At 49.0% G+C, this 16,719-nt stretch overlaps 1 protein-coding gene across 2 annotated transcripts in view; it reads left to right on the forward strand.

Moving 5' to 3' along the window:
* RPS6KB1 (ribosomal protein S6 kinase B1) overlaps nucleotides 1-16,719 on the forward strand; it is an 83,024-nt gene that overhangs the window by 39,511 nt on the left and 26,794 nt on the right. The window lies entirely within an intron of this gene.

Raw genomic sequence — 16,719 nt, forward strand, 5'->3', positions numbered from 1 at the left:
AGGCGGCATTACCTGTGTTTAGCGTTCTCAGCACCAGCGCCGCGGAACTGCGGTTCTGTTTAGACCTCTGCACCACCCCGCGCCCTCCGACGGCCGCCGTTTCTAATTTAGGCCCCGGCTTCAGTTCGGGCCTAGTTCTGAGGCGAGGCCATGCCCCCATTTTCAGGTGGGCTTTTTTCGGAACAGTTCCGCCCTCCTGGCACCGCCCACCGCTTCACTGAGGGATAGAGATGTCGCAGGGGCACGCCCACTCCTCCCAGTCATCCTATAGGAGTGAGTGGAGTTTTCTTATTCTCCTGACAGAGCGGTTAGCTCCGCCCTCCTCTCGTGAGCTGATTCCCGCCCACAGCTTTCAGGAGTGCGCCTTTTACCTCACAGCTTTTACATCAGCCTGTCAGCTGCTCGTCTTCGCTTTAGCGTGCTGTTGTACACAGGTTCTGTGAGTAGCTCTGCGCTGCAGACTGACACCCTCCTCAGCTCTCCGTCCCCTAACCATCTGGCACTGTTAGTGGGTTAGCTCATAATGTCGAATTCTAAACCAATTCGCTCTGCTTCTTCCTCTGTGGTAGTCAGTCATTTTGCATGTTCTTCTTGCAAATGCAAGTTTCCATCAGGTCAGTCCTCTCTCCTCTGTCAGGACTGCAGCAAGCCCACTGAAGCCAACGCCCAGGAGCCCCCGGTTGTCCAGAGTGACGTTGAGGCCCCTATCCCAGGGAGGGTTTCCTCTCTGTCTCAATCTGTTGCGGAGCTCACCAAGGTGTCCCAGACCTTGGTGTCCGTACTGGATAAGTTACCACTACAGGCTTCTGCAGGACCCAGCAGGTCACAGGATGCTCCGGTCGAGCCTGTTAATATTAGCCGCAAAAGAGCCAGACGGGAGCACCGGTCCGGTTCCTCTTCCCGTTCTGCATCACCCCATAGTCCGTCTAAACAGCCTCCCTTATCAAGATCTTCCTCCCCTGAGCCAGGCGAGACTTTCTCGGATGGACCCTCCGAGGATGTTTTGGTGCTGGACTCGAACCAAATCGCTGATATGAGGGATATGGTTCAGAACCTCATTGCAGCGATTAACCAGTCCTTCAATATCAAAGATTCTCCTGCAGAACCTTCGGACCAGGAGGTTTCTTTCAGACGGTCAAAACCACCTTCCAAGGTCTTCGCTCATCATTCGGAGTTCCAGAAAATTCTTTCCAGAGAGAGAGAAAATCCGACCAGGCGTTTTCAAAGAGGAAAGCGCCTTGGGGTGTTATATCCTTTTTCGCCGTAACTCATTGCAGACTGGTCAGCTTCACCGGCCGTGGACCCTCCAGTTTCAAGACTATCTAACAGCACGGTCCTTCCGATCTCTGGGGGAGCATCTCTAGGAGACACTAATGACAAAGTCATAGAATATTTTGCTAAGTCAGCCTTCGAAGCGGCGTCTTCTGTTCTAAGAACGGCCTTCGCTTCTACTTGGGCTTCTAAGGCCATAGCGAAATGGGCTAAGGACCTCCGCCAAGGCATTTTGGCCGGAGACCAGCCAGAGCAGCTGGCAGATCTCGCTGACCAAATTTCGCATGCAGGCGAATATTTGGTCTCGGCCTCCCTTGCTGCCGCATCCTGCGCAGCTCAGGCATCAAGCAACTTGGTGACTATTAGACGCACAGTTTGGCTTAAGGCTTGGCAAGCGGACTTATCGTCAAAAAAGTCCCTCACCAGTTTACCGTTTCAGGGATCGCGTCTTTTCGGCGATAGGCTGGACCAGATCATTAAGGGATGCCACTGGGGGGCATAAGCTCCCTTCTTCCCCAGTCAAAATCTCGTCGGCCTCCTCCGAAACATCAGTATCGACCCTTTCGGCCTTTTTGTCGCTTCAAGACAGCAGATACGTCTTCCCATCAGCAGAGGCCTCAACCACGCCTAGATAGAAAAAGAGTCTCCTTTAGGCCCACTCCTTCCTGGCGATCTCATTGTTCCCAGGGTAGATCTACCAGAGCTAGACCTGGAAGATCTTAGTCCGCATGACTGGAATCAGAACACCGGAGCAATACTCCCAGGTGGGCGGCCGTCTTCTTGCCTTCAGGGATGTCTGGCTTGCCTCGGTGGAAGACGCTTGGGTCATGGAAGTTGTATCTTCAGGATACAAACTAGAATTTGTTTCTTCGAATCCCAACCCCCGAAAGACCCTGCCTTGGTGCCGGGTTCCTTTACAGCCATCGCCTCTCTTCTCAAGTCGGGAGTGATTGTTCCAGTACCAGAAAAAGAACGATTCACATGTTTCTATTCGAACCTGTTTGTAGTGCTGAAAAAAGGAGGCACGGTTCGGCCCATTCTGGACTTAAAACTACTGAACAAAAGGGTCCGTCTGCGACATTTCAGGATGGAGTCCCTTCGTTCAGTAATCGCTTCCATGGAGGCACAAGAATTCCTGTGCTCCATAGACATTCAAGACGCCTATCTACATGTCCCAATCTTCCTGGGTCATCAAAAGTTCCTGCGTTTCGCGATACATCAGGATCACTTTCACTATGTCGCCCTGACGTTCGGGCTCGCCACCGCTCCCAGGGTTTTTACAAAGATCATGGCAGCGTTGATGGCCATTTTGAGGATCAGAGGTCTTGTGCTCTTCCCGTACCTCGACGACATCCTCATCAAAGCTCCATCCTTGCCCCAGGCGCTCGAAAGTCTGACCATTGTCTGCGACACTCTTGCTCGATTCGGGTGGATCATCAACACAAAAAAGTCCTGCCTAGTTCCAACACTAGGCGTACTTTTCAAAGGTCTTCCTTCCCGACGACAAGAGAGTAACTCTTCGGCGGGATGTTCGTTTGCTTCAGGGCCCCCGAATCATTTCCCTCCGATCAGCCATGAGAGTTCTATGGAGGATGGTTGCAACGTCGGAGCCCAATTCCACTCAAGACCGCTTCAGCGGGCCATTCTGTCGCAGTGGAACAAGTCTGTCTCCTCACTGGATCATCCAATCCGACTCTCATTTCGGGTCAAGCTGTCCCTCAATTGGTGACTAACATCTCCTCTTATCGCCCAGGGCAGATCGTTCCTTCCTGTACATTGGCAAGTGGTGACGACAGACGCCAGTCTCCTGGGCTGGGGTGCAGTGTTTCTCCATCTCACAGTACAGGGCCGTTGGTCGAGGCAGGAAGCGTCTCTTCTGATCAGCGTCCTAGAGATACGGGCTATTTTCCTGTCCCTGATTCATTGGGACAAGCTGCTCAGAGGTCTGCCAATCCGGATTCAGACGGACAATGCCACAGCGGTGGCATATATCAACCATCAGGGAGGGACTCTGAGTTCCTCGAAGCTGGCCGAGGTATCCAAGATACTTCATTGGGCAGAAATGTCAGTTCCAGCGATATCTGCCGTACACATTCCGGGTGTGGAAAACGAGGCCGCCGATTTTCTCAGCCGCAAAGGCCTCGCGGCAGGGGAATGGTCCTTGCATCAGGAAGTCTTCCATCAGATTTGCCTTCGTTGGGGTACTCTGGACATGGATCTGATGGCGTCCCGCCTGAACAAGAAAGTTCCACGGTTCGTATCCAGGGCCCGCGATTCCCTCGCGGTGGGCGCCGATGCTCTGACCATTCCTTGGTCACAGTTCGCGCTTCCCTATCTGTTCCCTCCTCTTCCTCTTCTTCCCAAGCTGTTGAAGATCAAGGCAGAAGGGGTACCAGTCATCCTCATCGCGCCGGATTGGCCCAGGAGGTCTTGGTTCGCGGACATTGTCAACCTTCTCGCGGACGCTCCTTGGACACTTCCAAACAGACCAGATCTGCTGTCTCAGGGTCCGATTTACCACCCCAATTCTCGGTCGCTCAATTTGACGGCGTGGCTATTGAGACCGCGGTACTGAAAAAGTCAGAGTTTTCAGATCGGGTAATTCACACAAAGATCCGGGCTAGGAAGCCTTCGTCTTCCAAAATATACTATAGAACATGAAAGGCATATTTTCGTTGGTGTGAGTCCAATCTCGTTTCGCCAATGTCTTTCTCGCTTCCTTCTAATCTAGCATTCCTCCAGGTGGGCCTGGACGGGGGTCTGGCCCTTAGTTCTCTAAAGGGGCAAGTTTCGGCGCTTTCAATTCTTTTCCAGAAAACGCTATCCTCTCGGCCGCAGGTAAAGACCTTTTTACAAGGGGCGGCTCATGCAGTTCCTCCGTATCGGGCTCCAGTGGATCCCTGGGATCTCAATTTAGTCCTAGAGGGAGGCTCTACAAGGTTCCCCCTTTGAGCCTCTCAAGGAGGTTTCTCTATCTCTTTTCTCTTGGAAAGTGGCCTTTCTAGTGGCCATTACTTCCATCCGACGTGTCTCGGAGTTGGCAGCTCTTTCTTGTCAACCTCCTTTTTTAGTGATTCACCAAGATAAAGTTGTTCTACGGCCTCCACTGTCCTTTCTTCCCAAGGTGGTATCTGCTTTCCACTTGAATGAAGACATCGTTCTACCTTCTTTCTGCCCGGCTCCAGTTCATCCCCGGGAACGCTCCTTGAACAGACTAGACCTGGTCAGGGTGACGAAGGTCTACTTGGCTAGAACTGATGCTGTCCGGAAGACAGACTCGCTTTTCGTCATCCCAGATGGGGCTCGGAAAGGCTTGTCGGCCTCCAAGGCGAAAATTGCGCGCTGGATCAGATCGGCTATCTTAGAGGCTTACTGGATAAAGAACAGAGTGCCCCCTTCTGGGATTAGGGCTCACTCCACTCGGGCAGTGGGCGCATCCTGGGCGGTGCACCACAGGGCTTCTGCGATGCAGCTCTGTAAAGCTGCAACCTGGTCCTCTTTTCACACTTTTGTAAAATTTTACAAGGTCCACACCTACGCTTCGGCGGATGCCAGCCTAGGAAGAAGGATCTTGCAGGCGGCGGTGGTGAGTCCGCTGACCTGATGGAAGTTTTGTTTCCCACCCCAGGGACTGCTTTGGGACGTCCCATGGTTCCTGTGTCCCCCAATGAAGCGATAGAGAAAACAGGATCTTTGGTTGCTTACCATAAAATCTGTTTCTCGCAGCCTTCATTGGGGGACACAGCACCCTCCCATGTTTTCAACTTCTGTACTTTGTTCTATGTAATATAGTTCTAGTTAAATTGTTGGTTTACTCTATATTCTATTGCTTCTCCTACTGCTTTCTCACTAACTGAGTAATTCAGCGCCAGTCGGTGGGGTGTATACTGCAGAGGAGGAGCTAACTTTCTTATTTGCATAGTTTCAGCCTCCTAGTGGCAGCAGCATACTCCCATGGTTCCTGTGTCCCCAATGAAGGCTCCGAGAAACAGATTTTACGGTAAGCAAGCAAAAAGCACTCATTTAGAAACTGAATGCAGCAATGCATCTCAAATATATTAATTGAGATAGGTTTAACAAACAGCTGGAAAAGTGGCACTAATGCAAAATAGCTGTAGGATTTATTTTCAAATAAGGCCACATGACTGTATAAAAAAGAATGCTAGAGAGGCTGAGTCTCACAGAAGCAAAGGTGGTACAAGTTCAGCAATTTGTGAACTGTATCTAAAAATTGTGGAACAATTTCAGAAAATTGTTCCTCAACGTAAAATAGCAAAGACTTTGATTATCCCATCATCTAGGGAAGGGATGTCAAACTCAATTAGCGGGCCAAAATTAAAAGCTTGAACAAAGTTGCAGGCCAACATTGATATTTATTTAAAAAAAAAAGTCTACAATTGAGGAAGTTTTCCCTTATCAAACATAATGAACATTTTCATATGGAAGCAAGCTTAAAGTGGCTGTCCCTTGAACAAAATACATTTTAATTAATAGATCTTAGAATAAAATATTAGAATAATATTTATTATGGAAGAGGAGTGAAAAGCATATGACCCAATGGCCTCATTTAAATATGTAATAACAAACGATAAAAAACCTTGAATAATCCAAATAATAAAGTATGATGCAATCAAGTGCCCCCAAACACAGTATGATACCCCCACAGTGAATTCCTCCACAGTACACTCCACACGCACGATATGACCCTACTATACGCTACTGTACATTCTCACTCAATCCCCCGACAAAGAATGGTGACCACATCACAGTTTGATTCTCCAAATGTGATCCACATACAGCCCTCAATACAGCATAATGGCCACAAAGTGTTCCATACAATATAATGAGCTCCACATAGTTCTCCATACAGTATAATGGCCCCTCATAGTTTTCCATGTAGTATAATGTCCCCACATAGTGCTCCATACAGGATAATGTCTTTGCACAGTGCTCCATGCAGTATAATGGCCCCACATTATGCTCCATACAGTATAATGGCCCCACATAATGATCCATGCAATATAATGGGTCCACATATTCATCCATGCAGTATAATGGGCCCACATTATGATCCATGTAGTATAATGGCCCCACATAATGCTCCATGTACTATAATGGGTCCAACTAGTGCTCTGTGCAGGACAGTTGCTCCACCTAGTTCTCCATGCCCCACAGAGTGCTCCATGCAGTATAATGACCTCACATTAAAAAAACAACCTCTGCCCAATCACCCACTGCTCTGTTCTCCATATGGTGTCATAACATCCTCTGCACATCTTGGTATAGCGGGCACGTTTCAAAGACATCATTGCGTCCCCTGCACGGAGACTTCAGATGCAGAGTGGCAATGATGGGGGGGGGGGGGGCATCAGCTGACACTCCCTCCTCCACCATTGCTTTCAACTGTATCTGCATCTAGGATGCCGATAACAAAGTGCAATGCTGGTGTTATTGGCCCCTGGCATTGTGGGGCAAATATACTCAGTCTGTGGGCCAGATTTGGCCTGCGGGGCCACAGTTTGACATGTGTGATCTAGAGTATAGAATTTCATCAGAAGATTTACAGTTTTTGAAGAAATCCATGTGCACAAGAGATGAGGCATACAGTCAATATTGGATGCTTGTGATCTATGGACCCTCAGGTGGCACTATTTTAAAAATTTGCATGATTCAATTGTACAAATCACTGACTGGGCTCATGAATATGTCCAGAAATTAGTTTCTGTGAACACAGTTCCTTGTGCAATCCACAAATGCATGTTAACGCCTATCATGGAAAGAATAATCCAAATTCTGGTTTGGGGTGGTGTACAATGGCTTGTAGGTTATTTTTTTTTTTTTTTGTTTTTGCTAAGCCCTTTCTGATCTTGGGACGCAATAGTACATCCAAGGTCAGATCCCCCGCTTTGAGGGTTCCGGCGGTGAGCCCGCATCAAAGTCGGGACATATCAGCTGTTTTGAACAGCTGACATGTGCCCGCAATAGGCGCAGGTGGAATCGCGATCCCTCCCGCGCCTATTAACTAGTTAAATGCCGCTGTCAAATGCTGACAGCGGCATTTAACAAGCGCTTCCGGCCGCTGGGCCGGAAATACGCTCATCGCCGACCCCTGTCACGTGATCGGGGGTCAGCGATGCGTTGGCATAACAACCAGAGGTCTCATAGAGACCTCTATGGTTGTTGATGCTGGATTGCTATGAGCGCCACCCGGTGGTCGGCGCTCATAGCAATGCTGTAATTCTGCTACATATTGGCGATCTGCTCATCGCCTATATGTAGCAGAGCCAGGGCTGTGGAGTCGGAGTCGGTGCTCATTTTGGTGGAGTCGGTATAAAATGGACAGACTCCGACTCCAAAAATATATAATAAATTGGGTACAGTAGTTCAATGCTGAATATGCTGAATATTTTTTCATAGGAATTTGGGAAAGTTATGAAATGTCCTATAAATGACTGTTCTATTCCTGATCTAAGGCTACATTCACACACAGCGTTTTTCCTGCGTGTTTTGAGGATACGTTTTTCAGTTGCAAAAGCAGATCAGCTTTTTAAAAAACCGCATCACCTGAAAGGTTTTTGAGCTCATAGATAATGTTTTCAATAGCAGAGCAGATTTCTAATCTGCTTTTATCTATATATCCATTTATCCATATCTGTCTATCCATATCATATCTGTACCAAAAAGAATGAAAGCCGGATAGCACACAGACTAACACTCCTTTTTTTTAGCACCAGTCAGGTACACCTCATAGCTGCCCAAAAGGACGCCCAGGACAGGCATTGCTCGTCTTCAGTAACATCAACATCAGCTGATAGTTGGAATAAATAGACTGCATTCATCACCACATCTTCTTAAGGTGCAGGCCTTATTTACAAGTGTAGGGGTGTGAAGTATGAGGTTCTGCAGCAGCTGAGGTGTGCAGTATGAAATTCTGTGGAACAGTATGAGGTTCTGCCCCCCCCCAGGTTTGATCCTGGCTACGCCCATAGTGTGAATGTAGCCTGAGGATCTAGGCTTTATCTTAGCCGAGATAAGTCATAGTGTATGTGTGTGTGTGTGTGTGTGTGTGTGTGTGTGTGTATATATATGTATGTGTGTGTGTGTGCATATATATGTATGTGTGTGTGTGTATATATATATATATATATACACACAGTACAGACCAAAAGTTTGGACACACCTTCTCAATCAAGGCGTTTTCTTTATTTTCTTGACTATGAAAATTGTAGATTCACTCTGAAGGCATCAAAACTATAAATTAACACATGTGGAATTATATAATTAACAAAAAAGTGTGAAACAACTGAAAATACTGTGTGTCTTATATTCTAGGTTCTTCAAAGTAGCCACCTTTTGCTTTGATTTCTGCTTTGCACACTCTTGGCATTCTCTTGATGAGCTTCAAGAGGTAGTCACCGGAAATGGTTTTCACTTCACAGGTGTGCCCTGTCAGGTTTAATAAGTGGGATTTCTTGCCTTATAAATGAGGTTGGGACCATCAGTTGTGTTGTGCAGAAGTCTGGTGGATACACAGGTGATAGTCCTACTGAATAGACTGTTAGAATTTGTATTATGGCAAGAAAAAAGCAGCTGAGTAAAGAAAAACGAGTGGCCATCATTACTTTAAGAAATGAAGGTTAGTCAGTCCGAAAAATTGGGAAAACTTTGAAAGTGTCCCCAAGTGCATTGGCAAAAACCATCAAGCGCTACAAAGAAACTGGCTCACATGAGGACCGCCCCAGGAAAGGAAGACCAAGAGTCACCTCTGCTGCGGAGGATAAGTTCATCCTAGTCACCAGCCTCAGAAATCGCAGGTTAACAGCAGCTCAGAATAGAGACCAGGTCAATGCCACACAGAGTTCTAGCAGCAGACACATCTCTACAACAACTGTTAAGAGGAGACTTTGTGCAGCAGGCCTTCTTGGTAAAATAGCTGCTAGGAAACCACTGCTAAGAACAGGCAACAAGCAGAAGAGACTTGTTTGGGCTAGAGAACACAAGGAATAGACATTAGACCAGTGGAAATCTTTGGTCTGATGAGTCCAAATTTGAGATCTTTGGTTCCAACCACCGTGTCTTTGTGTGACGCAGAAAAGGTGAACTGATGGACTCTACATGCCTGGTTCCCACCGTGAAGCATGGAGGAGGAGGTGTGATGGTGTGGGGGTGCTTTGCTGCTGACACTGTTGGAGATTTATTCAAAATTGAAGGCATACTGAACCAGCATGGCTACCACAGCATCTTGCAGCGGCATGCTATTCCATCCGGTTTGTGTTTAGTTGGACCATCATTTATTTTTCAACAGGACAATGGCCTCAAACACACCTCCAGGCTGTGTAAGGGCTATTTGACCAAGAAGGAGAGTGACGGGGTGCTACGCCAGATGACCTGGCCTCCACAGTCACCAGACCTGAACCCAATCGAGATGGTTTGGGGTGAGCTGGACCGCAGAGTGAAGGCAAAAGGGCCAACAAGTGCTAAGCATCTCTGGGAAATCCTTCAAGACTGTTGGAAGACCATTTCTGGTGACTACCACTTGAAGCTCATCAAGAGAATGCTAAGAGTGTGCAAAGCAGTAATCAAAGCAAAAGGTGGCTACTTTGAAGAACCCAGAATATAAGACATATTTTCAGTTGTTTCACACTTTAATTATATAATTCCACATGTGTTAATTCATAGTTTTGATGCCTTCAGAGTGAATCTACAATTTTCATAGTCATGAAAATAAAGACAACTCTTTGAATGAGAAGGTGTGTCCAAACTTTGGTCTGTACCGTATACATGTATACAGTGTATTACATATTTACAACTTATTACAGTTTTTGTGTTCTAAAGTTGTATTCCAATAAATATACATTATGTTCTATCTAAATATCTTGATTATTGGATCATAGAAATGATTAAATGTCTGATGTTCACATTGTACTACAATAAATTTTTCACTTAAATATAAGCAATATACCGTATGTGGGAGTCGGAGTTGGAGTCAGTCGGTGTAAGGGAAAATTGAGGAGTCGGAGTCGCAGGTTTGGCTTACCGACTCCACAGCCCTGAGCAGAGCCGATCAAGTTGTGGATGCTTCTAGCCTCCCATGGAGGCTATTGAAGCATGCCAAAATTAAAAAAAGAAAAAAATTTAAAACAAAATATAAGTTTAAATCACCCCCTTTCGCCCCATTCAAAATAAAACCATGAAAAAAATATCACTCACGCACATATTAGGCATCGTCGTGTTCAGAATCGCCCAGTCTATGAATAAAAAAGAGGATTAACCCGATCGCTAAACGGCGTAGTGAGGAAAAAAATCAAAACGCCAGAATTAAGTTTTTTTGGTCGCCGCGACATTGCATTAAAATGCAATAACGGGCGATCAAAAGATCGTATCTGCACATAAATGGTATCCTTATAAACGTCAGCTCGGCACGCAAAAAATAATCCCTCATCCATCCCCAGATCACGAAAAATGGAGACGATACGGGTATCGTAAAATGGCACAATTTCTCGTTCGCCTTATTGGGGGACACAGAGACCATGGGTGTATGCTGCTACTAGGAGGCTGACACTATGCACAAAAAAAGGTTAGCTCCTCCTCCGCAGTGTACACCCCACCGACCGGCAGGGAATTCCTCAGTTTAGCTTAGTGTCAGTAGGAGGTGGACACGGGTCTTTCATTAGACCCATATCTACCTCGTTGTGCGTCGTTCCTTTTCAGGTTCCCGGAGTGATACAGTGTGAACAGTCACAACTGTACTCCCACAAAGAGACTATGAGTACGGCGTGTACTGCCACCCCGTATCCTCATAGGTCTCTACAGCAGGACCAGGAGACCGTACACGGATGTGTGTCAGGCGATCCAGATGGTCCTCGTCCCCCGCCTCCCACCCACTCGCCTACCAGAGCCTGTCGGTTGGATGAGGCGCGGATACTCTTCGTGACAACACACGCTGGATGAAGGTACCTTTATTATAGTGACGGAGGGTAAGTATGAGGCCCGGGTCCCATTCTCCTCGGCAGCCCCAGAGGTCACTGTGGCGGTACTGCGACGCCTCCGCGCCGCCCGCGCTTCCCGGCGGCCGCCGCATTTAATTCAGGCCCCGGCTTCTCGGCCTGTTCTTCCGCAACTTGCCCCCAGTGCATTTCTAGGGGGGGGGAGTTTCTCCCTTCCGGCCCCAGCGAGCCTCAGGAGCTGTCACCGCGGCAGTGCTGCGGGGCCTCCGCGCCGCCCCGTGCTGACAGGTGAGATTCCATCTGAGTCGGCCAGCGTTAGTCGCAAAAGACCCAGGCAGGATCCCTAGCCGGATTCCTCTCCTCGCCCCATGTCACCACATAGTCCTCGGCAGCATCCCTCCCGGGCCTCCTCTCCCGAGTCAGGTGAAGCGCTCTCGGACGGATCATCTGAGGGGATCTTAGAGCTGGATTCGGATCAGGATGCGAACATGAGGGTTACTGTGCAGAACCTCATTGCAGCGATCCACCAGACCTTCGACATTGCTGACCCCCCTGCGAAATCCTCAGATCAGCAGGTTTCGTTCAGACGGGAGGAAACACCCTCCAGGGTATTCCCTTTACATTCCGAGTTTGGAAAGATTTTTACCAGAGAAAGAGGGGATCTGACCAGACGCTTTCAACGAGGGAAGCGTCTCGGCGTTCTGTACCCGTTTGCTAAAGAGCTCACGGACAACTGGTCTGCTTCTCCCTCGGTCGATCCGGCCGTGTCCAGGCTTTCTAATAACACGTTTCTCCCGCTTTCAGGCGTGGCGTCTCTTAGGGATTCTAATGATGGGATCATAGAATCCCTAGCGAAGTCTGCCTTCGAAGCGGCTTCGACGGCGGTATGCCCAATTTTTGCTTCATTTTGGGCAGCAAAAGCCATAGCCACTTGGGCAGAGGATCTTCGTCAGGGCATCCTAGAGAAAGCACAACCAGATCGATTGGCCGATCTTGCCAATCAGATTTCCCATGCGGGGGATTATCTGCTTTCTGCTTCTTTGGATGCCGCATCCTGCGCAGTCCAGGCGTCAAGTAACGTTGTGGCAATCCGACGTACAATTTGGCTCAAGGCCTGGCAGGCGGACCTGTCTTCTAAAAAGTCTCTTACTAATCTGCCTTTTTAGGGAGGGCGCCTCTTTGGATCCCAATTGGACCAAATTATTAAGGACGCCACCGGAGGCACGAGTTCTCTCCTGCCTCAGGCCAGACCTCGCAGACCCCCACTGAGGCGTCAGTTTCGACCCTTTCGGGCTTACCGCCGTTTCAATACGGCGGAGACCTCCTCCAACCAGCAAAGACCGCAGGCACGCCAAGATAGGAAGAAAGTTTCCTTCAGACCCACTCCCTCCTGACGCTCCCACTATTCGCGGGGCAGACCATCCAGATCCGGATCGGGTCGGCCCACATCAACATGACTATCCTCGGACTCCCGAGGGTCCCTCCCAATTGGGAGGTCGACTCCTGTTCTTCAAGGACGTCTGGCTGGCCTCGGTAGAGGACGCTTGGGTCAGGGAGGTTGTATCGTCAGGATACAAGATAGAGTTCATCTCTCTTCCACGGGATCGTTTCCTCGAATCCCGTCCTCCAAAAGATCCAGCTTTGATCCCGGGGTTCTTTACGGCCATCGACTCTCTCCTCAGTCCCGGGGTGATTGTGCCCGTTCCCGAATCGGAGCGGTTTACAGGGTTTTATTCAAACCTGTTTGTCGTGCCGAAAAAAAGACGGGGCGGTCCGATCCATCTTGGATCTCAAGCTGCTCAACAAGAGAGTTCGTCAGAAGTTCCTGCGTTTTGCGGTTCGCCAGGAACATTACCAGTTCGTCGCGCTGCCCTTCGGTCTCGCCACCGCTCCCAGAGTCTTCACGAAGATCGTGGCTGCGTTGATGGCCTTGTTGAGGATCAGAGGTCTCGTTCTTTTTCTGTACCTCGACGATATTCTGATCAAAGCTCCCTCTTTCCAGCAGGCGCGCCTAAGTTTGACGATCGTCCTGGACACTCTTTCCGATTTCGGGTGGATCAGCAACAGGAAAAAGTCCTGTCTGGTCCCTACTCAACGTCTTGTGTTTCTGGGCCTACTGTTCGACACTCGTCGGTCAAGGGTCTTTCTCCCACAAGAGAAGATTCTCTCCCTGCAGCAGGCTGTGCGATCGCTGCAGACCCCACGATTTCCGTCCCTCCGAACAGCTATGAGGGTCCTGGGAAAAATGGTGGCGGCGATAGAGGCAGTTCCCTTTGCCCAATTTCACGCCAGACCTATCCAACATGCCATTCTGTCGAGGTGGAACAGGTCGGCTCTGTCCTTGGATCGCCCTGTTCGTCTTTCATGCCGGATCAAGCGGTCACTCAACTGGTGGTTGACGTCACCTCTCATCCTCTTGGGGCGGTCTTTTCTTCCTGTTCATTGGCAGATTGTAACAACGGATGCCAGCCTCCTCGGCTGGGGTGCAGTGTTCCGCAATCACACTGTTCAGGGTCGTTGGTCGACTCAAGAATCTGCTCTGCCGATCAACGTTCTAGAGATACGAGCGATCCATCTGGCTCTCGTCCACTGGGACAGACTCCTCGGGGGCCTGCCTGTCCGGATTCAGACAGACAACGACAAAGCGGTAGCATATGTCAACCGCCAAGGAGGGACACGGAGTGCCTCAGCCCTGGCAGAAGTGTCCAAGATCCTTCAGTGGGCAGAGATTTCGATTCCGACAATCTCCGCGGTACACATTCCTGGCGTAGACAACTGGCCGCCGACTTTCTCAGCCGCGAGGGTCTCGCGGCAGGAGAGTGGTCCCTACACCCGGAGGTATTTCTTCAGGTCTGCAGTCGTTGGGGAACCCCGGACGTAGATCTGCTAGCTTCTCGCCTCAACAGGAAGGTTCCACAGTTTGTATCCAGAGCTCGAGATCCTCTCGCAGTGGGCGCCGACGCTCTGGCCATTCCTTGGTCACAGTTCGAGCTCCCCTACCTGTTTCCTCCCCTGCCTCTTCTTCCCATGCTGTTGAAGATCAAAGCAGAAGGAATTCCAGTCATTCTCATCGCCCCGAATTGGCCCAGAAGGTCTTGGTTCGCGGACATTGTCAACCTTCTCGCGGACGCCCCCTGGAAGCTTCCAGACAGGGCAGATCTGCTGTCTCAAGGTCCGATTTGCCACCCCAATTCTCGGCCGTTCAATTTAACGGCGTGGCTGTTGAGACCGAGGTTTGGAAACGGGCAGGATTCTCCGGTCGAGTAATTCATTCCATGATCCGAGCCAGGAAGCCATCATCTTCCAAAATTTACTACCGTACTTGGAAGGCCTATTTCACTTGGTGCGAGGCCAATAACATCGCGCCTATGTGCTTTTCGCTCCCTTCCGTTCTGGCGTTTCTTCAGGCAGGGCTGGATGCGGGGCTTGCTCTCAGTTCCTTGAAGGGTCAAGTTTCGGCACTCTCCATTTTATTTCAGAAGACTTTGGCCTCCCGCCCTCAGGTCAAAACCTTTCTTCAGGGCGTGGCTCACACGGCCCCTCCGTATCGAGCGCCCGTAAATCCATGGGATCTTAATCTGGTTCTTGAGGTTCTGCAAGGTTCTTCCTTTGAACCTCTCAGAGAAGTCTCCCTTTCCCTTCTCTCCTGGAAGGTAGCCTTTCTGGTGGCCATCACCTCCATCCGGCGCGTGTCGGAATTGGCGGCTCTTTCTTGCCGCTCTCCTTTCCTGGTACTTCACCAGGACAAGGTAGTTCTGCGGCCTCCGCCCTCTTTTCTTCCGAAGGTGGTGTCCTCCTTTCACCTCAATGAGGATATTGTTCTGCCGTCTTTCTGTCCGAATCCAACTCACCCTCGGGAGCGGTCCCTGAACAAGCTGTATCTGGTCAGGGCAATGAGTCTATCTGTCTAGGACGTCTTCCTTGCGAAAAACAGACTCTCTTTTCGTCATTCCAGATGGGGCGCGGAAAGGTCACCCGGCTTCCAAAGCTACTATTGCTCGCTGGATCAGATCGGCAATTTTGGAGGCCTACCGGGTTAAGCATCGAGTGGCCCCTCCAGGGATCAGAGCGCACTCTACCCGGGCAGTGGGTGCTTCCTGGGCGGTACGCCACAGAGCCTCCGCGCTGCAGCTTTGCAAAGCTGCAACCTGGTCTTCGGTTCACACGTTTGTGAAATTCTACAGGGTCCACACCTACGCTTCGGCGGACGCCAGCCTAGGTAGAAGGATTCTGCAGGCAGCAGTGGTGAGTCCACTGGCCTGATGGAAGTTTGTTTCCCACCCCAGGGACTGCTTTGGGACGTCCCATGGTCTCTGTGTCCCCCAATAAGGCGAACGAGAAAACAGGATTTTTGGGTTGCTTACCGTAAAATCTGTTTCTCGGAGCCTTCATTGGGGGACACAGCACCCTCCCATGTTCTACAACTCCTGTTCTTACTTTGGTTGATTGGTTACAGTTGAGTTGTTTGTTCTGTTTTCAATCTATTCTGTTTCTTCTCCTACTGCTTTCTCACTAACTGAGGAATTCCCTGCCGGTCGGTGGGGTGTACACTGTGGAGGAGGAGCTAACCTTTTTTTGTGCATAGTGTCAGCCTCCTAGTAGCAGCATACACCCATGGTCTCTGTGTCCCCCAATGAAGGCTCCGAGAAACCGATTTTACGGTAAGCAACCCAAAAATCCTGTTTTTTTTTTTCTTATAGCAAACTTTGGAAAAATGTTTTCACCACTTAGATTAAAAAAAGAACCTAGACATGTTTGGTGTCTATGAACTCGTAATGACCTGGAGAATCATAATTGCTTGTCAGTTTTAGTATTTAGTGAACCTAGAAAAAAAAAAAGCCAAACGAAAAACAAGTGTGGGATTGCATTTTTTTTTTTTTTTTTTGCAATTTCACCGCACTTGGAATTTTTTTTCCCTTTTTCGAGTACACGACATGCTAAAACCATTGATGACTTTCAAAAGTAAAACTCGTCCCACAAAAAATAAGCCCTCACATGGCCATATTGACAGAAAAATAAAAAAGTTATGGCTCTGGGAAGAAGGGGAGCAAAAAACGAAAAATCGAAAAAAGCTTCAGTGATTAAGGGGTTAAGCTCATGCACAAGATATGCTTCATTAGACATTGTATGTGTAGGAGAAAATCTCTGCAAGTCTAGATTCTAAGGTCACCTGTATGGCTATGTACTATGGAGCCAGGAGGCATCTGTGGTTGCCATACACAGGCTTTGCTATATGCATTAGCGTTTCAGCTGAAGTACTGCTCCCTCATTGCAGTTGTACTCCTCTGTCTTACATTATGGTTGGAAGACATCGTATTTCTTGTTTGCAATGAGGCTGCAGAATTTGGTACATGTCTTATTTGTAGGCTAAACAGAAGCCGCGGAGACACCATCACATGTTTCTCAACGCAAGCAATGACTAGCCAGGTCTTTCACCGGGAAGGAACAACCACGGGAAGGGCAGTCTCCAATGAAGGAAACCACCTATGCCAAAACATGG

This window comes from Dendrobates tinctorius, unplaced genomic scaffold, assembly GCF_039654945.1.
Source record: "Dendrobates tinctorius isolate UK_male_01 unplaced genomic scaffold, ASM3965494v1 ptg000007l, whole genome shotgun sequence".
Taxonomy (NCBI): domain Eukaryota; kingdom Metazoa; phylum Chordata; class Amphibia; order Anura; family Dendrobatidae; genus Dendrobates; species Dendrobates tinctorius.